The 27,084-nt window shown below is 37.0% G+C and overlaps 1 protein-coding gene and 1 pseudogene across 2 annotated transcripts in view; both read right to left on the reverse strand.

The window, feature by feature from the left end:
• Positions 1 to 27,084, reverse strand: part of LOC125823898 (uncharacterized) — an 897,951-nt gene that overhangs the window by 502,597 nt on the left and 368,270 nt on the right. The window lies entirely within an intron of this gene.
• Positions 572 to 12,944, reverse strand: LOC125823911 (probable methyltransferase At1g29790; annotated as a pseudogene).

Below are 27,084 nucleotides of genomic sequence, written 5' to 3' on the forward strand. Positions count from 1 at the left end.
TTACTACCACTAATGATTGAGGACTCCTGGAATATATTGTAAGTGTAGTTGTCAATTAGTAGTGTGTGAAGAAATTCTAACTTCGGAACTGGCTCGTGTTAAACTTTTTTCTTGTACTCAATGCATTCCAATGTTGAGGCACCAAATGACTTGAAATTAATACCTTCCTTTCCTTACGGTTATATTATTGAAGTGCATTTATCATATATACTTGAGTCACCAACCCTCGCAAAGGGTAACGTGCAACGGAGTTAACAAATCAAAAAATGTTTTGTGGAAAAGTAAACCTCCGGTTGACTGAAAAGAAGTTCCAAATCTCTATGTTCTCTTGTTTGAGATTTTTTTCTTGCTGGGTTGGTGGAGGTGGTGGGTTTGAGAAAAGAATGATTGAATGGAGGAGTGGAAAAGACGAGACACTACTGTGTGTGCAACCACAAGATTTTAAAGGCTGAGGTGGTGTGTATGTGTGCGCAGCAAATTTAAGATTCTTTACCCATATTTTTAAAAAAAAAAAAAGGAGGGCGGGTAAAATAAACAAAATAAATGATGGAAAGTACTCCCTTTGTCACTTTCACTTATCTACTTTGAAATTTGCACGTCTCTTAAAGTGAAATGATTGAAATGAGTTTTTACCATAATACCCAAAATGTTTCATTAACCTGGTCAATGCCGTTTTCTTATTTTCACTGGAATAACCAAAATAATCCTTCAAGCCCTCCAAACTCTATCAATATCAAAGACAAAAACTCTAATTTCTCAAGGTGTCCTCTGCTACTAATATCTAATACATTTCCCTAATGAACCAAATCTAATACTTTATCATGAAAGGGGAACCGATGATCTAAACTTAAATACAACGGGAAAAGACCCCTAGCAACAATGAATTCTTTAAATGGTGCAGTGACATTCAACATAGGAGAAACATTCAAATAGTCACATTCTTTTCAAGAATTCTAGCTGCAAATGTAGCAAATCCCTCACCAATATCAAATTTAATTCCAATTCCTCCACCATTTCCAACATTCCTAACACATTAATAATTTAAAAATCATCCCCCCTACTACCCTTAACATATATCTGACTATCATAGCCCCACTACTTACTACATCAAAACAACCAGCACAATCTATATTAAGTTTCTTAACATCTAAACAAGATAAATTCTTGCAACCAATACCACTCCAACCATAAATCTTTTCACTATAATTTTTCCAAGGTGAATCATGAAAAGAAAGAAAACCAATACCTTTGAAATTATCTTTGCAAAGCATCTTCTTCATGGCAAAGACTCACAAGTCACCGAAAATATTTTTTTGTCCAAGACTCCAACCATCAAGAAAAGCATTGTAATTCATAAATAGAGAAAGAAACCCAAATATTTCACACCAGAATGTTCTATAGAAGCCACCATTTTAGTGATTCCAGGTCTTGAATGTTTATCCAAAGGAATCAAATGGGGTTGCAAGAAAGTTTTCACTTCAGTTGGAATCTTGAAACTAGAAAAATCAAAACTTTTATACCCTAAGAGCTATAGTAAAAATATACAATCTCTTACTAGAGACCTCTTTTTGAAGAGCACATACTCATTTCCTGCAACAACAATGATGGCTCTTAATATGGTAAAATTAACAATTACACAAAAACCCTTAAATAATTGAACAAAAATTTAACTCAATACTTGTAATAATAAATAGATAATTGCAAGTAAATTGGAAATTAAACAAGCTTAATAACTAATTAGCTGAGGTGGAAAACGTGGTTAAGAAATGAGGAGCTGGACAAATCTGCTAGTTTTTAACGAGTTAGCTGCTACATTGAAATTAGTTAGTTGCAATAATAGTCAGTTGATTCATTTTAGCCATATATATACAAGTTGTATGAGAATTAAGAATTAATGCATAATGAAGTAATTTTTCTCTCTCTTTCTGAATACAATTCTCTCAACTATTATTCTCAGATTTATTTCCCTGGCTTAGCATAATCATCTTCATCGAGATTCTATCTCCTCAATTAGTCAATTTCATAATTTCATGCATAAATTGGTATAAGATCTAGCAATCCTTGAAATGGATATGCGACATGAAGCACGAACCAAGAAAGACCAGCAGAAGAAACATGCGATAGCTTTCTGCAGATTCAGGAGCAATTGAAGAAATTAATAAATGGTATGTCTAATATTCATGATCACAGTACTCAAACAGATATAGGAATTGGGTCAGATCAAGGAAGCCATTGAATATATGGATACAAAAGGCAGAGATAAGTAATCTGGAAGGTTGCTTAAGTGTTCTCCAAACTTGACTTGAGAGCAAGATACCACCGATTGAGAATAGCTGAAGGTAATGCTCATAAGACTGCATTTAAAACTCATGAAGAAAATTACAAATTTTTAGTCATGACTTTTGAATTGAACAATGCTCCATCATCCTTCCAAGTTCTCATGAATGTTGTGTTCAAACCTCTTTCAATGAAGTCAATTTCGATATTCTTTGATGACATACTGATTTACAATAGGAATATGGTTTCTCATCTTGCTCATGTGAAATATGTGTTTGCTTTAATGAAACAGTTTCAATTGTGTGCAAAAATGTCGAAATGTGCATTTGGTGTAGCTAAGGTAGAATATTTGGGGCATTTTATTACTGTTGGAAGGTGTTTCAAGTGATCCAAAGAAAATCTTGGTTGTAAAGGAATGGCCTATGCCTATCAGTATCAAATAACTCAGAGGGTTTCTAGGATTGACATAGGGTTTTGGTTCCATTTGTAGACCATTGCATGACTTGGTAATAAAGAAAGGCTTTGTATGGATTGATGAGTTCACTACAACATTCAACACCTTGAAGTAAGCCCCGATATCAGTTCATGTGCTAGCAATGCCAGACTACTCCTAACCTTTCTTGAATTAAACCGATGCCAATGACAAGGGTATTGGAGTAGTACAAATGCAAAAAGGCTATTCTATTGCTTAAATAAACAGGTCCTTGTCTCCTAAACACCGGCTATGTCTATGTATGAAAAAATTATTAGCACTTATTTTTTATGTAACCAAGTGGTCTCATTATTTGCTGGGGAGACATTTTGTAGTCAAGACAGATTAGAAATTATTGAAACATTTGTTAGAATAGAACATCCATAAAAATTTCTAAATTGCTGGAATCTAAAAGTTAATGGCTTTTGACTTCTCTGTTAAGTACAAAAAGGTTACTGAAAACAAAGTTGTTGATGCCTTATCTAGGAAACCCAATGTTGAGTTATTGGCTTCCTTATTTATTCCCAATAATGCTTTATTCCTGCAGATTAAGAAAACATGGGTGTCTGATCCTTATTTAAAGGAGATAATTTCCAAGATGATTGCCAAGTTGCAGGTGAAACATTTCAAGTCTTATACTTGGTGTAGTGAGCAATTGAGATGGGAAGGCAAACATGTGGTGGGAAATGATCTTGCCTTCCGATGAACTATTTTAGAGTTATGACACATTTACCTCAAGGAAGGCCCTCAGAAATGAATGCCACTATTAGGAGAATACATCTGAAATAGGAAGGGCCTTATTCAAGACATTAGGGACTTCATTAGCAGATGTGATATATGTCAGAAGCATAAGTATGATGTTGCTACTTCACCTGATTTATTATAATCATTACATACCCCTGAGGGTGTTTGGACAAATATATGCCTTGATTTATTATTGAAGGACTTACAAAGTCTAACGGAAAGGAAGTTGTTTTGGTAGTAGTAGATGTACTTAGCAAGTTTTCTCACTTCATAAGCCTACAACATCCTTACCTTGCTCAGGCTATTGCTCAAAGCTTCCTAGACAATGTGTTTAAGTTGCATGGCAGTAACTATGACAAGTGATAGAGATCCAGTTTTCATTAGTTTATTTTGGTAGAAATTATTTACTCTACAAGGGGTCCAACTTAAAAAATATATTGTTTACCATCCCCAAATTGATGGTCAAACAGAGGTGTTTAATAGAACATTGGGACTTACTTTCGGTGTTTTTGATTTGATTGTCCTAAGGAGGGGTCTGCGTATTATAACACTACTTATCACACTACCATTAAGGGTACTTTTTACAAGATGCTCTATGGTCAAAATCCACTCTTACACCTTTCGTATTTGGTTGGTGAGTTCTCTATTGACATGGTAGATAGGTCCTTGGCTGCTACAAAGGCTGTCACATAGTTGATCATGTTTCATATAGAGAGGGCATAACAACGAATGAGGGATCTAGCAAATAAACATAGATCATACAAGGCTTTCACTGTTGGAGAATGGGTATATCTGGAATTATAGCCTTACACACAAGTTTTCGTAGCTATTAGGCCCTTTATAAGCTTGAAACCAAGTATTTTGGGCCTTACCCTATTAATGCCGAGATTGGTACTTTGGTCTATAGGCTATACATTCCATGTGTCTCAACTTAAGAGGTGTCATGAGTTACCATTGGTTATTACCCATCCTCTAGTGTTTAACTTATCCATTCCTTATTTTCATTCTCTTGAGACTGTGTTGGAAAAAAGATTAGTGAAGAGGGGCAACAAAGTTGTTATATAGGTCTTAGTCAAATGGACAGGTATCCTTGAAGATCAAGCTACGTGAGAGTTCCTCACTGAGTTGTGACACAAGATTCCTTCTTTTAACCCTAGAGGTCAAGGGTGCTCTACGTCAGGGGGTTTGTTGCAAGTAAATGGAAATTAAATTAGCTAAATAATTGATTAGTTGAGGTGGCAAAAGTGGTTAAGAATATGTTGGTTTGTTTGGATTTAGTTGTTATAGTGAAGTTAGTTGCAACAATAGTCAGTTGATTCATTTTAGTCATTACATATATACAAGTTGTATGAGAATCCAAAATTCGTGCTTAATGAAATAACTCTTCTCTCTCTTTCTGAATACAATTCTCTCAGCTAATATTCTCAGATTTATTTTTCTGGCTTACCATATTCATCTTGCTCCAGATTCTATTTCTTGGTTTGGTCAATTTCATAGTTTTGTGCAACATAGATTGAGAAGGATAGACATAGCCTGAAGACACAAAAAGACGAGGATATTGAGTCCACATGCTCCGCCAAACCCTCAGACGCCCTCTCGAATCAAACAAAGCTATTACAAAACTTAGGTTAAGAGGAAAATTCTCAAATTCACTTCAAAACTCCAAAAACTCCTCCAAATCAATTTTGGGTGAGTTGACCAGAACTACACCAAAACCATAGAATAGAGCAACCCCAGGACCATAATAGATGCAACCCAACTCCCAAATCGAAAAGCTAACCTTATGCTCCACATCTAACACCTTATAATGATCAAGAGCATTTTTCGGTCCTTAGTCGTCCTGAACATCACCTGCACCACCTCAATCTCCTTTCAAATTGACATAACTTAACCTTCCGACAACAAGCTCCACAAGAACATCGAGGAACAATAACCGTCAAAACAAGGAACTCAGTCCAAGGCAAGGCCCAAAGTCTACCTTTTGATCTCAAAGACCAACAAATCCAGCTGAAACACAACCTTTTGAAGCTAACCGTGCTAATCCAAAGGACACCCATCATGTGAACGACAAGTTTGCATAGAGCCCAGCTTCAAGGAAATACAACGAACTATTGAGAAATTGACACTACGAGTCCACAAGCTACTCTGCTACCGCGAATCTAAACTAACCACCCAGTCTGAGGGAAACCAAGTCGACATGCGGCGTATTAACACAGTCAACTGGTTGATAGTGGACCAACGGTACCAAATCCTAATAATGAACTATACAAGCCACCAAGCATGAAGAAGCAAACCACACATCCTGAACTATAACCAACTCATGGATTTCTTGAATTTCCTTAACCCCATTTTGAAGATGAACCTTCTTAGAAAACTTCCATTTCCCAACAAAGCTAAGAACATAAACCACCTTTGAATACCACCATTCAGACTCTAAATCATACACTAGCCTGAGAGATATTAACACAGTAATAAAGAACCAACATTACAGCTAATCCAGGTGCAACAAGGGATCACACCTCCAACTTCCATCTAGCTATAACAAAACCCCAAGACCATAAGAAGCAGACAAATCCAAAAGGAGCCGAGCAAAATAAAAACTCCACAATCGAGAAAAGACTAAGAAAATAGGAGAAATCAACCAAAAAAAAAACTACTAGACTAAAGGAAGCCAACTACCCAACACACAACTCCGAAAACTAGAAATCTCCTAACTACTACACAAAAGGAACGACACACAACTAAGCCAACTAGGCCCTACAACACACAAAACTCCAATAGGGCGAAGCTTGTCTAGCTAACTATCAAACAAGTATTGGCATCACAACTAAATCAAACCACAAGGGTGGCAAAAAGGGAAACCAACAATCCCAACACCCAGACTAAGCCCAACGCTCCTATCGAATCAAGAGAAGATGGAATAACAAGAGGCAAGCTAAATATCCAGAAAATACAATCCAAAATTACATGAAATATATGCTCGGCATTATCTAAGAAGTTATATCAAGAAAGTATACGGAAGCCTACCTCAAAGCCGATCACGAGTGCTTCGAATCCACCACACATGAGCTATCCATTTCCGAAAGGCCTCCAAATCGCCAAGCTATCAAATTATCAATCACAATGTATTTACAAATGTTTAGACACTAAAATCGCAACAATTGGAAACAGAACCACAATCAAGTCAAAATGGGAATATGGGGCCTATACCGTGAATCCCAAAATTGACTCTATCAAAAAGTCCTAAATGCCTTACCGAGCTTATGCCCCAAAACGGGGCTCAATTCACAAAAAACCAAATGCAAATAAAACATCAATGGAAAAAAAATAAAAGAGAGATGATAGCCCCTTCAGGGGGAATATACATCAAACGGAGAGCCTCCAACACTTCTGAAACACTCCAACGTGTAGCCACGATCAACACGGACCCCTAACACTTTGAATCACCTAAATCAGAGCTCCCAAGATCAAGAAATCGCAGGTTGAAGTTGACTGAAGCTGAAATTTTGCTATTTAAATAACAGAGGTTTTGGTTGCTAAAAGCCATTTTTGGTAGCTAAAGCCCTAAATTTCAGTTACTAAAAGCCTACACTAGATATCAACATATCACAAACAATTTTGGGCATGAACTGTATGAAAAATAATTTTTAAAAAATTACAAATTACTAACCGTTTCAGTAATCCGACAACTTCCTCTTTATGGAAGATGATGAAAAGAGGGAATTGGTTCAGTTAAGCCCTAAAATTTCGTGAGTTGGGGAGAAGGAATTTCGTCCTCTAAAAAATAAGGGGAGAAGTCGAGAGAATATGGCCGCCTGGTTCTAAAAAATTTTAGACTAATTTTCAAATTACTCTATATTGTGTCAATAAAACCTAAGAAGATGGTGTCTAATATTGTCTTTTTACATATTTTTCACTATATTTCTATTTTTATTCCTTTTTTTCTGCCATTTATATTTTTTGAAAGATAGAATAACTTAATAATACAACATACTTAAACTTAATTGAGATAATATATAGAATACTACACAAAACAAAAAGTAACGGAAAAACTAAATATCTAAATAAAGAAAATATAAAATGTAGAGAAAACTCACAAAAACTCATTAAAATAATTCATTTGATTCTCAAATTGTTAAATACTCCCTCTGTCCCAATTTGTGTGGCACTTTTCATTTTTCGAGAGTCGACTAGCTTAAGTTTGATCGGGAATTTGCGCATAGAATCTTCAAATCTTTTGAAATGAAAATTTATATATTTTTAAACTACGTAAAAATAACTATAAGTCACAATAATTGACAATTCAAAATACTTAAAAGATATATGAAAAATTCACAGTGAAACATAGACTTATTTGAATCTTGAAATTTAAACGGTATCACATAGATTGGGACGGAGGGAGTATCACTTATTAGATGAAAATGTAAAAAAATAATGTAAAAATTCTAATATTATTTATTTAAATTCAAAACTCTTTTGTACTGTGAAAATAAAAGACAATCATGTGCATCGATTTTGTAAAAAATAATTACTTTTCCTTTCATAGCATAACTAAATTTGTAGGTCAGACACACGATATTACTAAGCCCCCATTTAATTGCACTTAATGAAAATCTTAATTTTAAATTATTCATATTATCAATGATTAAGGGTCTGTTTGGTATGAAGAAAAACATTTTCTAAAAAATGTTTTCCAATTTTCACATGTTTGGTTGGCCTAAATGTTTTGAAAAATATTTTCCAAATAAATTTATTTTCCTCAAATTTAAGAAAATGACTTACCTCCGAAAAAATAAGGAAAATATTTTCCAAAATTCTTTTAAATCTCACACCTCAACTTTCACTATCGGGTACCGATTTCCTATACTAATTCAAAATTTGACTCCTGATTCTCAATTCGGGACCAAACTCTCGACCTTGATTCGAGACCCAACTCTCGGGTCCCAAATTAGATTGGAGTAGAATCTCAATTTAGTGTCAGGTTCTAGTTAAGTATTCATGGTCGAATCTTGAGTCATGTATCAGGGTGGTGTTCCAAGTTCGGTGTCAGAGTCAGGTTACAGGTTGAGAGTCGAGGTCGGGTCCTAGGTTAGGTTCCAAGCTTGGGTCCCCAATTAATTATTGGGGTCGGGTTTGAAGTTGAATCACAGTTCATAAATTGAGTCCTAGGTTAGGTGTTAGGCTTGGAACTCGCATCAGGTGTTGGTGTTTGGTCTTGGTTAGGAAGTTGGGTCTTGAGTTGGGAATTGGGGTCAGATCTCAATTTTGTAGTCAGTTCTCAAGGCCAGATCTTGGATCGTTCGTCAGGTTTAGGTATCGAGTTTGGGTCCTTATTCGAAAGTCGGATCCCAGGTAGGGAATCAGGGGACAAATCTTAGTTTGGATGTTTATTCCTAGCTCAAGAGTTAGGAATCAGGAGTCGAAAGTTGAGTTCATGATTGGGTCTCGGGTCATATGTTAAGTTAGGGTCCCACTTCAAAAGTCAGGTCCCGCACTAGGTTTCGCGATCAGGTTGTCATTTTGAAGTCAGGGCCCGATTAAGATGTCAAGGTTAGGTTTGGGTGTCAAGTCCAAGTTAGGGAGTCATAATTTGAGTCACAAGTAGAATGTGGGGGTTGAATCCCAATCGACGATCAAGGTCATGTGATAACTCTCAAATGTACTCTGTAAAACCAATTAAAAGAGACAACAATTGTCGTCAATAAAAATACCCAACTAGAGTCGAGGTCGATTTCTATAGGAATAGTATATTGTAGAAAATTCTATCAAGATATTTGTATTGTAAAATCATTCATTTGTAAAAGTAAAAACAAGTGGGTGGATGATTCCACCCATTTAACAAAAGAATTTGGTTATCAATGGTCACAATTCAACTAAAAGTTCGAAAATTCAAGAAGTAACAACTAATCAACGGTACGGGGATTTGAAATTAATGTCACATAGGGGTAATTGTCTTTCTCTATAGTGATGAATACTCATGAATAGCTAAGTCATATTCAATGATGCTAATCATCTTTCGATCCCATAACATCCTTGTATAGAATCTCCTTCCGGTCTCATTGATATCCTATACTAAACAACCCAATACCTTAATCTATTCTCTCTTTCCATGCAGAAATAGAGCAAATAGATCGGAACCATAACCTCTATTTTCAAGCAAGTTAAATACATCAAACCTAAATTAATAGTATCAGAAGAATTAGCCACTCCAATCGATCTCTTTCAAGTATCAACCGGAGATCATAAGTAGAAATTAAGTTTGCAACCTTAACGCATAAGTTAACCCCATGCTAATTAATCGAAATTCATATATGAACCACATCAAAATAGAGCATAACACAATACCCACAACATTAAATACACACCCAACCCCATAATTGCACCCTTAGATCTTGGGATTTTAGCCATCCATCACAAAAAGTAAAAAATGATACCTTTCATGAAAGTAGCCATGAGTAACATAAAATTAAGCAATCACAAGCAAATCCACTTTGGATTCAACTTTAATTTGTCATTTTTAAAGAACAAAGGCTGAAAACCCCAAAAACTAGAAAGTGTTCTTCACAAGGTAAAGTGTTGTTCTCCTCTCACTTGTTCATACACCAAAAACTATTTTAACTTTTGTGAACTCTGAACTCTGAACTCCGAACTCCCTAATTTCTCTCTCATTTGGGCTATTTATATTTTTCACAAAATCTGGCCCAAAACTCACTACATGACCCATTCGGCGACATTAATCGAGCTCACTGATCATGTTGGGTGAATCTCCATTTGCTCTTCAAATCGCCTTTTCTTTCTCTAGGCTTCAAGTGTTTGAACCTCCATCAGCGAGCTCGTTCAATTCTGCCTTTCACATGCGGCGTATCGCCGAGTACCACCTTAGTTAACCTTTTGAGCCTTCTACAATTCACCTTGTATTGTTGCTTGTGGCGATGGTCAACATATTCACCCTTTCTCATTTGGTGCGTCGTCTTTCCATTTGGAGTCCGCTGACTTGCCTCAATAGATGCAAGTGTTGTGCACTATCAATTTGGGTGAGGTCATGCCCATTAGGCGATCTCTCTTTCCTATTTGGCGATCATCAATGTATAGTTTGCACTTGTTTTTACATTTTTTGCCATTCTTTCAAACATTCATCCTTCCTTTGTCCTTTATCCTTTATAGGTGCAAATCATCAAAATATTAGTAGAATAGAACATAATTAGGCATTGAGGACACTAATTGTTGAGCTAAATAGGCCTCAAATGAGTGTAAATCTACCACTTATCAACACCCTCAACTTAAACTTTTGCTTGCCTTCAAGTAAATGAAGAACACAATTAGCTCAATAAGGATGTCTACAACAGTTCTCAACGGGAGATAACATACAAGTGTCATTATAAAAGTATTCTCAACAACATTCTACACTTAATTGTGATAAAAAAAAGCTTCAAATGATGACTAGCCGGTTTCAACATAAGCTCAAGCACAATGTAGCTTCTTCTCTAATGCAAGACCATGTTTCAACAGATGCATTCAAGTGTCCTCACATCTAGAACGATTCAATTCTCTCAAACACAAATCGACAAAGAAATAATGAATCAATCCAACTCTCACTCTCTCAAAAGTGAAATACATGCAAGCTTCATCCAATAGGTTTTCCTATATTTTCCAATCATCACACAACCTAGTTCATGCAAGATATCAAGGGTATTTCAAGCTTGAAATGAGGCTGAGGGTTAAGGTATGGTCAATTTGGCTTAGTGGCTTCACCTTTTATAAGCATTGTTACAATCATCTTCACCTCTTCTCAAGTTTTTTTTTAATTCTTTTTCATTTGGAAACTCAAACTTTGAATTTCCACTCACTTTATTTGGAATCCCCTTTATTTCATCAACTTCTCTTTTTATTTTCCATCTTTAAAAAAAAATTCATCATAATAGTTCTCTTTTTTTATAAGGAGGGGTTCCTTCTTTTTATAACAAACTACTAAGTTAAGTCTTATTTCATCTTTGGCTATTCAAACATAACAGTTCTTCAAAAAGTATTTTGGGTGAGAAAGTATGGACAATTTGGCTTAAGAGGTTTCATTTTGGTTTTGTCAACAAATTGTTTAGGCTCAAATGTAGCCAAAATGGATGCACACCGTCACAAGGTAGTCACAAAGGATATGGAAATTTGGGTTCCCTCTTAGAATTTCTACCCAAGATCACGCCTTACAATTACCAAGGTTTAGACAAGTAGACTAACAGGAAAATTCTAGGATTCCACACACATGTTTTCAAGTAAAATCTCACCAAACAGGGCACTTCGAATACACTCATTTAACATAGCCGGAAAAGATAAAAAACATACATGTAATGTTCATTGCAAGGTTCACATCACAATGCAGCTAGTCAAAAAAAGATTCAAAGAGATCACTCAAAAGTGCAGCCACATCAATTACATTCTTGCAACACCAACATTATACATCATGTTCATCATGAGTTCTATTCAAGACATCGATATTGAATATAATCGATCCTCTAATTATTATCAATAAAAACTCAAGCATTTCACAATTTTCAAAACTCATGGGGGTAGTTGCAAAATTGAGAAAAAAATGAAGGAGGCAGTAAGAGATAGACCAAAACAAATGAAACAGTCTAATATAAACAAAAGTAAAATACTACAATCATCCAAAACATAAAAATAACAAAATACAAAGAAAAAAGGAGAATATTAGCACAAAGGCCTTCACCCACCAAAAATAAATGTGTTGTTTCTCCAATGAAAAAGTAATATATACGGGAGAAAGAGTCAAAATGTCCCCCAGACAGGTTATGCTTGAAAGTGCTCTCATTTGGAGCCTCTAGCAGAGTAGCATCAGATCAGGCATCACTGCCCGACAATAGTATCACATGAGGCTGCAATATGGCATGAGTGCACGTCACATCATTAGGATGAATGGTGGAGTCTGAAAGACTCCACTGGTACCAACTGTTGAAGTCTCCCAAAGGGATCTCTCCAGAGTGGCCTGGACAATCATCTCCTTAGTGTCCCGCAACTCCGTGAGTGTCTATCCAATACCATACTCATCCTCCTCTCTCCTCACCTCATCCTCATCCATCTCCTTGACCAAATCATCATCGACCCCCTCATCATCATCAATAGCATCCTTAGTAGCAACTCTCTCATCTATCTCACTCTTCTACACACTCAGAGTAGGCTCACTTTTGGGCATCATCGGTGGCATGGATGCATGTGCATCAGGTAGGGAAATATCTCCCCACAACATCGAATTGTCAGTAGAGCTCATATTGACTACGTTCGCTCGCAAGGTAGGAAACTCACCTCTCATGGTGTCAATCACATTGAAACTACCCTTGGCCTGCTCTCAGGCCTCTAATCTAGCACTGATATTGTCCAACCTCACATTGTGGGCCTCAATCAACCCCTCACATCTAGTCACCCTCTCCCTCAAAGGGGCCATCGCTCGCTCAATCACCCCATAAATTAATCAGTTCAGAAATATCCTTCTCAACCCTAGCGACTCTAACATCCGCAGATTGGGAAAGACTGCCCATTTGATTAATTAAGGCCTGGGTCAAGGTTGACAGTGAGTAGGAATTGGGGAAGGTATAACAACAATAGTCACAGTAGTAGCACGAGTGGGAGGCACTGTAGAAGATATATTTGCCAGCTCCATAGAAGGAGTAGATGTACTGGCCTCAAAATCCCATGTGGCTAGATCAACTACAGGCGTGGTGTTTGGTGGTGGCGGATTCCTCCGATCTACTTCATCCCATAAGTAATCAGATTTAATCTGTCGGATGTCGTTGGAAGAGGCTGGTGTGACCCGTACATCAGATTTCTCCCGAAAGGGAACTCCCACTTTCTTAAAAGCTGGGTAATAAGGACTAGGGATGGAAGGGAGGTCTGCCCTTGCCTGGCTCGTAGCAACATCTCCTTAATAATAATGGTTACAACATTGATATGCTCTCTTTCGATTATAGTGCCCACTAGCACTGCCTTAGGATGCCAGAGGACAGATTCATTTTTAGACGACATTATATTGTTGCTTATTAACCTGAAAAAATACCGGGCCACAATGTTCAAATATTTCTTTTCAATTCTTGCAACATTAGCCATCGACGATGGAGAACCATCATATATCAATGAGTCTAACCACCCCTTCAAAGAGTCTAGTTCCTGGCGCATCCGGATATGGTACGTATTAGCATGAGTGGAAGGGATGCCAAGGGCTTTGTTTTTTCATCTGCGTTACATTGTACCATTTTTCCCCGCCCTTATATTTCCTCCACAGGCTTATAAATTATGCCATTCATTTTCTTCGGTAAGGGCTGAGCATAGGCCAAAAAACTTCCCTTACCCATGATAGAACATATGGATTTTGAAGTCTTGTAAAACCCTCGAAACAATGGAACCGATTAATGTCCAAAATCGCAGGGTAGTCACTCAAGCAATCATCTATGAAGATCTGTTTCTCTCCTAAGATGGTATGCTCTCCAGTTGCCTTTAGCCTATTTAGGATCCTTGGAGCTAAGATTGGGACAACCCTTGATGTTGGTGCATGAGTGGGTGAAGGTTGCACCAGTTTGGATCGGATGTCCATTCTTTTCTTGCAACCCCCTTTTATGGGTTGCACAACTGCATATGTAGATGCATGTTGGGTGGTAGGTTGTGATCTACAAGGAGCCTCTGATTGCTCATGGATAACTATGCACTTCTTCTTTTTCAATATAGGGGGAAGAAGATAAGAGGCTCTATCGGATTATGTGTCTGAAGTCACCGCCTGTTTTCTCTTTGTCTTAGCCATAATCTACAAAACACAAGTATTAAAACATAGAATCGGTGAAGGTTCGTTGAAATCAAACTCAACTGAAAGCACAATTCCAAAAGGTCCTGAGGCTCGCCTAATGAGAAGGCGGATCACCTAACAAGATAGGCGAGCTCCGATGATCTCGCCTAATTAGACAGAAGTAATTATCAAATAATCCAGGCATACTAGTGGAGTCAAGTCCATCAAAACTGACAGTGTAAAATAAAAATAAATAAACATCTAAGGTGATGTGCACTCCCAATCGGCAATTCACCAAGTGGGTTCGGAGAACTAAGACAAGCACGCCGCATGGGATAGTGCCTAAGGTAACATATTCACTCAAGAAGGCCTCATTCTTTGATTCACCTAACCTCATTCGCAAGCTAAGACAAGCCCGCTGAGCAAGAGGTATTCACCCTACAACCTAATTTTCATAGACAAACCCAATATATGCAACAATATCAAGCTTCCCAAAATAATTACAATCTGCCCACATGCTTATCTACCCATGGGTACTCAAATTTCCCCTAATTATCACAAAGTATTGCTTAAATTAACGATTTTCCCTTAAGAAAGTTGACACTTTATCTATCATTGGGCAAAATCATGCAATCAGTCAACATTGGGTTACTCAGATTTCACCCACATCAAATTCAACCAAGACCCATTAACTTGAAGGGTTTAATTTCAATATTTAACCAACACAATCGATTTTAGTAATTTCTAGTCAATGACTCAAGCAATCAATTCATGGCATAGTTCAATACGATCATTATAGTACTACCCATTGAAATCAAACAATCACATGCATCACATGGATTATAGACAATATATAAAACACAATTTAAGCCTCAAAATGAAAAATGAAAATAAAAAATCAACTTCACAAGAAAGAAAAACTCGAAAATAGAGAACAATAGGGTTGAGTCGACTAATCTTACAAGTGAATGCACTTAACACACTTAACAATCACACACTAAGGATGATCACACACTCAAACAAGGTATTGCAAGCAAAAGGGAAGGAAAGAGTTCAAAAATTGCAAAATGATTTTTTTTTGTATTTGAAAAAACCCTTGTTGTTTTTATATCAGACACACTCACTGGTCACAACTAACATCACCGAGTGTGTTCGATGGATTGCCAACTGGAGCTGAAGCTCGCCAAAACTTGTTGAACGAATACCAAACATGAATGCTAATTTAGTGGACCCAATGTATTCTGCATAGTGTACTTCAGCGGATCGAATTTTGGACCTCAGATCGCCGAAATAGATAGTACATTTTTTCACATTTTATAGTTCAAAAGGTGGACAAGAATGAGTCCGCATAACACCTTCGATGGATCGCCGTACTGGTTTTGGCGTAGCCTTTTCCAACATTTTGACTCATTTTCAACCTGCACTCACAACACACGTTATTGAAAGCAATAAACAAAATTAAAGACTTGGGTTGCCTCCTAAGAAGATCTTGTCACGACCCAAGCCTAGGGCTTAGATGTGATCGGCGAATGGGGAACCCGAAGGAACCCCAAACAAACCTCATAGCGTATCATTACACATCCTTGGTCGTGGAAGCAATTAAAATGACCATAAGCGATAAGCATAATCAAGGGGAAATCGGGACTAAGGGAGCAAGAGAAAAAAAGGGAATGATACATAAATACCATAGATGAGTCAACCTCAAGCATAATACACAACTTGTCCAACACCACCTCTAAACATGGGTACTTAGCGGGGACCAAGACAAACTACCGGGCTCACCCTCATAGTCAATACATAACAAAAAAAAGGAAAAGTCTTATACATAGCAAGAGATCATAAGCAACGTCCCCGGAATGGAGGACTCACCAATAACCTCGATAGAAAATCGTATTAGCCACGCGGAGGAGGATGGTCAAGCGGTGCTCCGGTCCCTACATGGTGATATCATGTAGGCATAGAGTATGCATTAGTACGTTTGAATGTACTAAGTATATGAGATGCAATGCAATGCAACAATAGATGGACATCATAGGCAAAATGCATAATCATACCTGATAGATAGCATATTAATGAGATGATATGTATAATGATGCTTACATAAAAATCATATTTAGTGGGGCGTAGTACATGTGTGGCGAGTGACCATCAATATAGTATTTCCAAAGCTTACCACCCTCTTAGAGAGGCGAAAGAGGTACAAACCCCTCAATGTGGTTACCCGGGCCTACCACCCTCCGAGCTAGGGACCAAGGTACAAACCCCTCGATATGGTTATACGGGCCTACTACCCCCCGTACTAGGCAACCAAGGTACCAACCCCTCGATACGGTTACCCGGGCCTACAACCCCCCGAGCTAGGCTTGGTCGCCTCACAACACTTATATAGAGAAAATCATATACATGTGTCCATTTCATCATCATTTCAGTAATTATATAATCATCTGACTCATAGGACGTACATTGGACCTTCCATTTCCTAAGAATTCTATAAATGGGCATTTTATCAAACACATGGTGGGCTACTGTTCATGTAAATAAAATCATGTATTTCAAGAGTACTAAGTCCAACCAATTCCAAAATCCATATAAATCAGCCCACCAACAACATACATATATATAAATCAACCTTCATAATTTGATCATGGAAGCATGAAAACCATAAACATCACATAATAATTCCATTTCATGATAATATGCAAAATAGACCATAATAGGGTGTGTAATAGTAATTACACACTTCAAGAGCTTATAAATAACCATAAGGACCCATAAATTTGAAGTAGAAATAGAGGATAAATGGTTGGACTTGTGGAAAGGAAGGTTTCCACAATCAAACCCACATACCTCAACTTTGGAGAATCCTTGATGAAGATTGGAATGGAGAATTGAAGCTTGAGATTGAGTCTTGAATCCGGAATTAGAGCTTGAGATCTTTTAATTTGGTTGAGGATCTTGGTGGAATTTTGGAAAGGGCTTAGAGAGTGTTTTTGAAGTTAAAAAAAAATGACTAAGTATGGGACATATCCCCTTTTTATAAAAAAACGTCCCCAACCCGCCTCAAAAAAAATAGCTCACTGGAAATTGCAAATTTGCAAAGACAGGTTTTACGAAAATGGTCATAACTCCCTCATCCTAACTCGAAATGAGGTGAAACCAAGTGCGTTGGAAAGCTAACAAAAAGAGCTTTAATTTAATAGGTTGTGGCCCTTCCAGTTCCTTGTGTGCTAAGAGATATGCCCCTTTAAAGTTGACCCTCCAAATCGCAATTTTTGCAATTTTCGAATTTTGATATGGTTGCTCTAAAATTCGGGTTAGACCCATCTCCCACTCAATTTGACCCCATGAATAAGAATATGAAGTCAAATTTCCGAAATCATGCACAGATTTTGAGATATATGGAAATTACAATTATAGGTGTTTCCGAAGCACATTTTTGGGAATTTTTCGGGTCGTTTCAGATCTTTATCTAACGTAGTAGCACTACGTTGTTCTCATTTCCTTGACATTCATTTTTGTGATTTCGGACTGTGTCACTAGGCAATGTTCCCTTTAGCCTTGGATTGAGATTAGTAGATATGTGGCACAATTAGGTCTCCAACTGCTTGATAGATACCGAATCAGAGGTTACCATTTGAGATAAAATGGAGAACTCAATTATTAATTCCTTCAACACTTTGTCGGACCTTTCAACCTTGTTTAAGATCGTTGTGATCATTTCATCGATTCGTTTACCTTCTGGACTATCTGGGTCCTTTGGTCATTGACGATTATAGGGAGAAACATATCTATCTTTGTTAGCCTCCCTATCTCTTTAATTTCTACCTCGCCAATCTTTCCAACCATTATCTCGATCCTAGTTCCAACCTTGTCATTGGTAATATTGGTGAGAACCCCCTGTTTGGTTTCCCAAATATTGAACTTCTTTATTGTATAATACCTCAAACTTGGCATCATCTGGGCACTTCCTACTATTAGTCCCAGCCGCATTCACCGATTTAAGTCCACCTCCAATGACATGTTTTGACAACAAATCGAGTTGGGTCATCATTTAAGCCATGTTTCATCTAATTTATTGTCCTTCTCAATTTGTTCTTTGCTCAAACTCTGTTGTAGATTAGACACTTGATCTTCTCTAGTATGTCATGCTCAGTTAACTTTGGTCATATCATCTAACAACAAAGTTGTCACGTCATACAATTGTCTCATTAATCCTCCTTCGACTAGTTGATCAGCCAAACCTTTATTGAGTGAATGAAAGTTGTAGTAGAAGTATTGCAACAACAATTTTTTTCGAACACCATGTGTTGGACAATGCAAAAGTGGTTTCTTGAACTACAACCAAGTCTAATGTAGAGGTTTACCTCTAATACACTTGAAAATTTTGATTGGGTTCTATGTTTCACAATCTTTGAGGGGGAAAGAATATCACCAAGAACGTTGGATTCATTCAACTCCTCCCAAGAGGTGATAGAGCCATTTGACAATTTTGCTAGCCATCTCTTAGCTTCACCCATCAAAGAGAACAAGAATAACTTCAACTTCACTGACTTTTGTGAGATGCTTTTGAACACAAACGGTTCACACACTTCCCCCAAATTTTGAAGATGTTCATGGGCTAAACCCCCAAACATTCCTCGTAGTTGGAGCAACTGCAGCATTGTATTGGTTATATAAAACACAACCCTCCCAGTTGTGAGAGGTATCTGGATGGCTCCCGTGGTTTGAACAATATTCACATGCATATCATTCCAATCACCCATGTTGTTGTTTTGACCATAGTGACTATCGTTGACACTACCTTGGTCACTCATCAGATTAAACCTTTAAATCAGCCAACAACCATGCAAAACAACAATCTACTACAATTAAACAAATTTACAAACTAATTTCTCAAATAGAATTCTCAACAACTATTCCCTAACAACGCCGCCATTTTTGATAACACTCAAACTCTTTAAAACCAACTAAACGAAATAGTGGTCATCGTTATAAAAATACCTAGCTAAGAGTAGGGCAAATCCCACAGAAAATGGTATATTGTAGAAAATTCTACAAAGAAATTTGTATTGTAAAATCATTCATTTGTAATAGTAAAAACAAGTGGGTGGATGATTCCACCAATTTAACAAAAGGATTTTGTTATCAATGATCACAATTAAACTAAAATTTTGGAAAATCCAAGAAGTAACAAGAAATCTAGGGGTGCGGGAATTGTAAATCAATGTCACATAGGGGCAATTGTGTTGCTCTTTAGTATTGAACATTCATGAATAGGCTAGGTCATCTTCAATGGCGCTAATCTTCGTTCGATCTCATAGCATCCTTTCATAGAATCTCCTCTCGATCTCATCTATATGCTATACTAAACAACCCGACACCTTACTCTATTCTCTCTTTTGATGAAAAAATAGGGAAAATAAATTTGACCCCAAACCTCTATTTTCAAGCAAGTTACAGACATCTAGCCTAAATTGCTAGTATCAGACTAATTACCATTCCAATCAATCTCTTTCGAGCATCAATCGGAGTTCAGAAGTAGGAATTAAGTTTGCAACCTTAATCCATAAGTTAACCCCATGCTAATAAGCCTAAATTCATGTATGAACAATAGAAAAATAGAGCATAACACAATATCCACAACATTAAATATACACATAACCCCATAATCACACCCCTAGATCTTGGGGTTTTATCTACCCATCACAAAAAGCAAAGAAAATATACCTTTCATGAAAGCAGCCATGGTAACATGAAATTAAGCAATTACAAACAAACCCACTTTGAATTAAACTTCAATTTGTCAGTTTAAAGAGCAAAAGTTGAAAACCCCCAAAACTAGAAAGAATCCTTCACAAGGTAAAGTGTTGTTCTCCTCTCATTTGTTCGTACACCAAAAACTATTTTAAACTTCCGTGAACTTTCAACTCCGAACTCTGAACCCCCTAATTTCTCTCTCTTTTGGGCTATTTATATTTTCCCCAAAATCTGGCCTAAAACTCAATACATGACCTATTGGGTGACATTAGTTGGGCTCACATATCGCATTGGGTGAATTGCCCTCTTCTCTTTAGCTTGCCTTATATTTCTCTAGGCTCGGGTATTTGAACCTCAGGTTGCAAGCTCGTTCAAGTCTGCCTTTTACATTTCTTGTGTCACCAAGTACGACCTTAGTTCTCCTTTCGAGCCTTCAATTTTTCCCCTTGTAATGTCGCTTTTGGTGATGGTCGACATGTTCACCCTTTCTTATTTGGTACATCACCTTTTTCATTTGGAGTTTGCCAACCTACCTCGATAGATTCAAGTATTGTGCACTGCCAATTTTTGTGAGGTCATGCCCATTATGCAATCTGCCTTTCTTGTTTGGCGATGATCAATATATAGTTTGCACTTCTTTTTACATTTTTGGTCATTCTTTCAAACATTCACCCTTGCCTTGTTCTTAAGCCTTCATAACTGCAACTCATCAAAATATCAATAGAATTGGACATAATTAGGCATTGAAGAAACTAATTGTTGAGACAAATAGACCTCAAATGAGTGCAAATCTACCACTCTTCATTGTGTCTAGATTTAGGTGTCAGGGTTTGGTTCTGGGTCCGGTGTGTTGGTTTGTAATACGATCGAAATTTGGGTCATGGCTTAGGGTTCCAGGTCGGGTCTTAGGTCAAGAGTTGGGGTCGGGGTCGGATCTCAAGTCAGATGTTAGGGTCAAGTCTAGGTTCAAAAGTCGAGTCTCAATTTAGAAGTCAGAGTATTATTTTGGATCGGCCATAAAGTTGGGTCCTAAGTAAGGTTTCATGGTTATCTCCATGATTGAAAGTCGGTCCTAGGTCAAAAGTTGGGATCGGTTCCCAATTTAGAGGTATAGAGTCGAAGTTGGATCCCTATTCATTCATCAGGGTCGTGTTCTGGTTTGAGTGTTGGGATTGGAGTCAGGTCCTTGTTCGAGTTTTTGAATCTGAGCACAAATTGGTGTTATGGACTGGGTTGGATCTCAAGGTCGGATCCTATACCCTTTGTTGGGGTCGTGTCCCGGTTTGGGTGTCGGGGTCAAAATCGGGTCCTATTTTGACTATCGGGTCTCGACTCAAAAGTTGAGGTCAGGTTCCGAGTCTGGTGTCAGGGTCGAATCTTCAATCAGTCATCAGGGTCACATTCAATTTGGGTAATAGGTGATAACAGCAAGGTTAAGGGAGATCACAAATAGAGAATTAAATATTAGAATGCGGAAGCACAAAGAAAAGAAACAAAAAAAACTAAATAAAGATATGGGAAATTCGAAGGAAAGATCCACGAATTTCCAAATATTAGATGTTCTAAGGCCTTGAAAAGATCCAAGTAACAACGTATAGATTTATGGAAGAAATCTAACGCCTTTACTTGAGAAAACGAATCAAAACGATAGATTCAGATTTTGACCGCTTTATGAGTAACTAAAGACAATAATTAGTATGTAGAAACTAATCACCTTCTAAAGAATACCAAAAAGAAACCAAAGATATCACAAGAAGAAGTTACTTTATACCTTAAACTATGAAACTAGTAAAGGTTTAAAGATAAATTCTCAAAGAACAAGTCACAAAGGTTCAAAGAACTCTCTCAAATATTATTAATATCAATCTAAATTGTCTTTAATGAATGAAAAGGACTCCTATATATAGGAGAAGGGAAAAACGTCCAAGAAGCCAAACCCTAAAAAAACAATTACAAGGAATCCTACTCTAGAAAGGAAATAAAGTAACCTAACTAGGAACAAATTTAGTACTTCTAGGAAAGCATTAAATGGTACTTAGGAGACCATAAATAGACTAAGGAAAATATTAATAACCTATATATAAATAAATAAATAAGGTAAATCCCAACTAGGAAAAGAATCTTGACAATCTTGAAAAGTTTGACTAGTCTTCTCTCAAAACTTGGGCAGAAAGCAACTCTTGTTGTGGCTGATTCTTGGACTCTTCTTGACCTTTTTTGCACGAAATTGGACCTTAAAATTCCTCATCTTGGGCTTGAATTTGGGCCACCAAATAATTGTAGCATTTGGACAATTCCTCTCCCTTGGGCTTGAGCTCTTCTTCCCCAATAAGAAACCTTTGGATCAGCGATTGAAGCCCATTGAGCTTATCATTGAACTCCTTGGTTTGAGATCTTGTTATGGGCCTCCTTGGAGTTTCTAAAGCGTCATCCTTGTCCTTCAATGGAGTAGAGCTTCCTTGGATGCTATCAATAGGTCATGTCCCTAATTGGTTATCAAGGTTAGTTTTTGGGTCAGGAACTATTTTCCTAAAAGGTATATTGTACTTTCTAGCCAAATATAAATAATATTTTCTGGACAATGTTTCTCATTCACCAACCAAATATGAAAAAATAAGAGAAAACATATTCTAGGAAAATATTTTCCTTCATACCAAACTGCAACATCCCGAAAATTTCTAAGTTAAGACTCGAGTCATTTTTTATGGTGAATAAGATATGTGCTGATTGATTAAAAAATTTCTTAGATGTTAAGGTAGCTGAAATTCCATAGCATAAAGTTGAGTTGGAAACTTTCCTTCCAATTGAATTTCTCTATAAGATTATTCTTTGGTCAAGTTCGAACAGCCATAACTCTTACCACATGATTAGTTAGGTGTCCAATAAGGTATCAAATCGAAGGTCTTCGAGTCCTCTTTCCAATGCCGTAGAGTTTGCTAAATTTCGAGTTTGGATGAAGGAGTTATGCCCATTTGAGTGTAGCCTCTCTTATTTAGGCATTTTTTCATCCGTTTTAAGTAGGGTTTTTTTTGGTCTTTTCCTTACCCCACTAGCCTAACACGTCCTAACCAACCAAGTTAAGGGGAATAATCAAACTTAGTCAATTCAAAACATTCCTAAAGAATTTAGAAGGTTTGGGAAAAGTTGAAGAGGAGAAAAAGAAAATAGTTTCAAGCGTTCATCGAGTTTCGAGGATTTTCGACAAGAACTTTGTTTCTTTCGAGGTATGTAGGCGTTCATAGTGTTGGGTTTGTTCTCCCTCACGCCAATCATGTAAAACTTTTTCATGAATTCGTTCTTGAAGTCAAATTATTGAACTCTTGGGGAGTTTTTTAGGTTTTTGCTTCATTCTTTAACAATGGAGTCTTGTTGAGTTCTTGAGGTGAGGGTCTTGCGAATGAGTGTGGTTCTTGATAGAGTTTTGTGTGGGTTTTCATTGGAATGGTGTTTGGTTTATGAATCTAGGAGAATTTTGACGAAATCATTCAATTCTAGAGGAGATAAGGCTGGAAATTGAGTTAGAAAGTCCATTGTGTTTCTGGGCTCGAGCTGGGGCAATGCGCCCCCATAGCGCCAGAGGGGATGGGGCAGCATGCCCCCATAGCGCCAGAGGGGATGGGACAACATGCCCTCATAGCGGCAGAGGGGATGGGGAAGTGCGCCTGCAGTGCACCAGGAATTGCCTTCAAGAGTTTAGGGGCTAGCTCCCTGCGCCAGGAATGTGCTAGGGTCGCATGTCTCTGTTTCCCTTCCGTCTAATTTCTTTTAAATCGTGTCTTCGCTCTCTTCTTAATTATAACTATCTAAAACTCCATTAATCATGAAAGACCCTATACATACCTAATCATATTTCTTAAATTACATTTCAAATTTAAGTAAAATTAAGAGGAAAGTTCAAAAGGGTCTTTGAGTCAAACTGGGAATTCTTTTGAAATCAACTATACTTTAAAACTAAGTCTTGAGGAAGTAAGTATGAGAATGAGAAGAGTTGTACCCATGAGTTCTATATTGTCATTGAGATCCTTGAGTCGAGTCGTTCATGCCCATAATTTCGCATGAACTCTATGAATTTAGTGTTCTTGAGAGGAGTAGTATCGTTGAGTTCTGAGTTCCGAGTTCTTGAGTCCTGGAGTTCTTGAATTATGAGTATTGAGTTTTCATATTGCTATTAAGATCCCTGAGTTGAGTAATTCATTCCCATAATCTTTCATGAACCCTATGAATTGAGTTATAAATTTTAAGAAACTTTTTAAAGCCAAGACTTGAGTTTTAAATTGAGTTTTAAGGAAGTAAAGAAGAGTTTGAGGAAGAGTATAAGGAAACTATGTAATTCCTAATTGTTTCATTTTTACATGAAGAAAGAGAATATTATTTTGAGAAAAGAGAAACTTTATTTCTAATGAGTTATGAGTTCAAAGATATTGCAAGAACAATTACCTCTATTAAGAGGGTAGTTTGAGCAATTATCTCAAGCCATAGGAAGAGTTATGTTTTTCAACATATGAGCATGAGGTATATATTATTGGGAATAGTATTGAGCACCGATATGGGGATGAGTTCAGATAACTCACATTCCTCATAAACATTGTATGCCAACATGGGTACATGACCATTCTTTTTAGATAAATCCTAACTTCTTTCATGTAGAGCTTAGTGTATCCACTTAGTTGAGGATTTTCTATACCCTGGCAGGGTATATGACAGTTCTGGAAGCATGGGAGAGACATTGTATCATCACGTAGCTCATAGTGATGGTTGTCGGTTAGAGAATCTCCTAAGTTAGAGTAAAGAGTTTCTTATTGTATTTTTATACATTTTGAGTTCTTGTCTACTATTTACAAAGATTATTTATTGCATCTTATTATCATTGTTTTGATGTTGAGTTGTGTATTCTTGAGTTGAGTTGAGTATTCTTAAGTTGAGTTGAGTTGAGTATTCTTTAGTTGTGTTGAGTTGTGACGAGGTAAGTATGTCTTCCCTTCCAATCGGTTCAAGCTATATATGTATGTTTCAGTTTTCCCCTTACATGCTTGTACATTCAATGTACTGACGACATTAGGCCTGGATCATTTTATGATGTAGATACATGTGTCAGGGTCATCAACAAGCGCTTCGTTGATACCACTTACAGTTCTAGTTAGCTTTGTTGAGACTCATTCCTTTTAGAGGGTTCCACATTTACTTTTTAGTTTGTTAGGATGTCGTGGGTTTTGTCCCGACTTCCGTCATCGTATTTAGATTCTTCATGACAGTAGTATTTCGAGTAGTACTTTCCATTTTCCCTGTTAATGTTTTAAGACTTGAGTTAGCTTCTTATGGCTATATGAATGCTTTTAAATATTCTGAGTTATTTATTTTGAGAAATTTGAGTTAATATTAGCATTTGAGTCCCTATGTTGTTGAGTAAGTCTTTTGCTGAATATTGAGCTAGGCAATGGTTTGCTTGGGGACCAACAATGGTTCTCGAGTGCCAGCCACATACAGGGTGTAGGCTTCGGGTGTGACAAACTTTGTATCAGAGGACAGAGTACAAATGTCCTAGGGTGTCTATAAAGTCGTGTCAATAGAAGCTAATTTATGGTTGTGAGGGTCCCACTTCTATAAATGAGGAACTATAAACATTTAAGAAAAGTTTTCCTTCATTCATACTCTAAATCGTGCAGTAGAACTATGTCATAAATAATTTATTCTAACCTGTGTTTTTCTCCTATCCATTCGACTACTCGGCATTCTCAAGGTGGTTGAAAAGAAAAGTCAGATCCTTATCGATGAGTAATACTCAGCAAAAAACTTTAGAAAGTCATGAGACTGGAGATGGGCTTGAGAGAAGCCTATGAGTGAGTTTAACTATTGAGATTCAAAAGAATACACTCATATTCATATGAATCGTGTGTTTGAGCTAAAAGTGAGATGTACTCTCTTGTCTAAAGTTTGTTTCAGATGAGGTATTTATGAGAAAGTGTATTGTAGAGCTTGGGTAGCGTTTTCACCTTAAAGGATAGTATAAGTTATGACGTTAAAAGTAGTGGTAGTAAAAATTCCCACAGTTAGAGGAAAACATGCGAAGGTATAGTAATCTATGAAAAGGAAATAGTGATGGGGAAGATTATGTTGTTGCAAGCATGCGTCCAGTGACTTATAAATGATGAGTTCCTTTATGAGTAGACTAAGGAATAATAATGTTGTAGAGAATTCGAGATAGAAGGTAGTGGGATAGTTATTAGTCAGGATGAGTTAGAGTATATTTTAACTAGAATAGAGTTGATGTCGATGTGCCATTGTGTTAGAGAAGACTAAATATATGTGTTGAATAAGATAGCAGAGTATTCATGAGGTGATATACCCAAGCTAGGCTTATGATTTTTAAAGGGAGGATCCTATGGTATTTAGAGAATGATAGAACTAGTTAAGAGATAATGCACAATAAGTGAGTAAATAGTACTTTAGTTGTGAAATGGAAGGTGAAGGTAATATGTAGGTGGGTAGACAGAGAGCTAAAGATTTCTTACTTGTTTGGAGGTCTTAATGGGCGACTGTTTCTAAATTTTTGTTAGTATTTATAAGTTACTATAGTATGTGATGGATTATGTTGATAATTGTGTTTACTAATAGATACCAAGCTTGAATTTTAGATGTGTGTCATGATCAAAAGGATGGCAACTTAAGGGTGATGATATTAGTTTTGAGATGTGATTTGGTAGGTTTGACATAAAGCAGGAGCGAGAATTAAAATGTTAGTTGCATTGAATGAGAGTAGTATGAGTGTGGGATTACAAATTTTCGTGAGAGTAATAAAGTGCAGCAAAGTCATTGAGTAACAAAAGTATTAAGAGGTGTGCCCGAGATTGTATGTAGTCATATGAGATTCCCTAAAAGAGTTAGATGAAGCATCCTTAGAAGCCAATGAGAAGAGGTTAAAAGTAGCATCCTATAAAGAGGTCTTAGTACCTGCTTATGGAGAGTTCGGTAGTTATGAGATAAGATTTTCCCAAGTATTAGACTAAAGGGAATGTAAACTAGTTTAGAGATGATGGAATAGATCCATAACTTTCAA

Source organism: Solanum verrucosum, unplaced genomic scaffold (assembly GCF_900185275.1).
Source record: "Solanum verrucosum unplaced genomic scaffold, falcon-dt-bn FXZP01000056.1, whole genome shotgun sequence".
Taxonomy (NCBI): domain Eukaryota; kingdom Viridiplantae; phylum Streptophyta; class Magnoliopsida; order Solanales; family Solanaceae; genus Solanum; species Solanum verrucosum.